This window comes from Haplochromis burtoni, unplaced genomic scaffold (assembly GCF_018398535.1).
Source record: "Haplochromis burtoni strain Fernald_Lab_line unplaced genomic scaffold, NCSU_Asbu1 Contig_1022, whole genome shotgun sequence".
Classification (NCBI taxonomy): Eukaryota; Metazoa; Chordata; class Actinopteri; order Cichliformes; family Cichlidae; genus Haplochromis; species Haplochromis burtoni.
This window is the reverse complement of record NW_024583383.1, coordinates 2,522-4,000: the sequence shown is the minus strand read 5'-3', so window position 1 is coordinate 4,000 and position 1,479 is coordinate 2,522.

Genomic DNA, 1,479 nt, shown 5'->3' with positions numbered 1-1,479 from the left:
ATAGAGAGGCGACAATTGTTCTATTTCAAAGCACCTAGCTTGCATTTTGTCCCAAATTTACCATCACATAATAACTAAATCAGCTTACTTGGCAGGGCTGTAACTTTGTCTTGCAGTAGTCCATTCACTCTAGTAGTGTTACTCCCATTCCAAAGCCTACGACCCGCGTCACGCACCAGTCCAGACTCAATACCTGCCCAGTAAACAAAGTAGGACTGTACCACCGTGATGCTGGAAAACAGAGGATACTCAGGTTTGTGTTTTCTTGTACAAAACTTGAAATTCTGTGAAAACTAATCTGTTATTATTTGTAGGCTTACTAGAACCGTATGTCTCCCACAGGTGAATCAGGAGCCCTCCATACAAACGAGAGGTTTCTCTTCAGCTGTTTGTCCGAGTGTGTGACAGTGTCACCCTCCGAGAGGCAGCACAGAGTGTGGGTGCCAGGAGGTGTGAGGATCCAGGAGCCGCCCACCAGCAACGGGCCCTGTCTCCTGGACTTCCTGACACCACTTCCAGCTCCGGTTTTGGGCCATGGCGTGACCCCATAGCTTCCTCCAAATTTGCTGAAGGTACCCTCTGCACGGCGTGCCTGGAGCAGGAAACCCATGAAGTCCCGAGAGCTCCGCACCATTACTGAACAGTCAAAAAAACAAAAGGTAGCCAACATGAACAGATCATGAAGGTGTTTTAATGTCATTCAGCTCACATACCACATTAAAATAACTACATTTGAATAACTATCACAGCAGGTTTGTTGGTTTTTAGTTGGTTTGTTAAGCGTCGCACATTACGCTGATAGTACCTGTTATAAACTGTCCAGGGAGGTAGGAAGAGGCAGACGTGCGTATGGTGACCTGTCTGTGCTGCGAGTCCTGAGAGTGAGCACGGATGTGGCCGGGAATCATTTCCTGACAAGAGGCGTGGCTTGCACCACCGGAGAACGATGTGGTGTGCGGGGCCAGTAAGAATAAGACCGCACACACACCCAAACAGTGTAGGGTGGACAGCATCGCTAAAGGTAAATACAAAGTTTATGTAGCTCAACCAATTCACTTGATGGACTGAGAGATGATGCAAACAAGATTTTGCTTATCAGAAACTGAGACTGGATACTGCAAAATAAAGTTGGGAAAGTGCAACATAAAGCCACCATTCAGAGCTCAAATGCAGTGCAAATATCACAAAAGACAATAAAGAGATAAAGTAAAAAGACAAGTATAATGCGTATGAACCAATCAACCTATTATTACACATGAACATGCATGATGAGCTATAAAATTACTGAACATGGCAAAAGAGAAGCAAATAAACCAAATTAGACACAAAAGAGGCAAACAAAGAAAAAACTACAGAGATCAAAGGTATTGAAACACTTCAGAAACACACAACATGACATGACTTCACATGAAAAACACAGAAGAAAAAATACGGTGAGGCACGAAACAACTACAACAAAAACCTAAAAAACAAAACAGC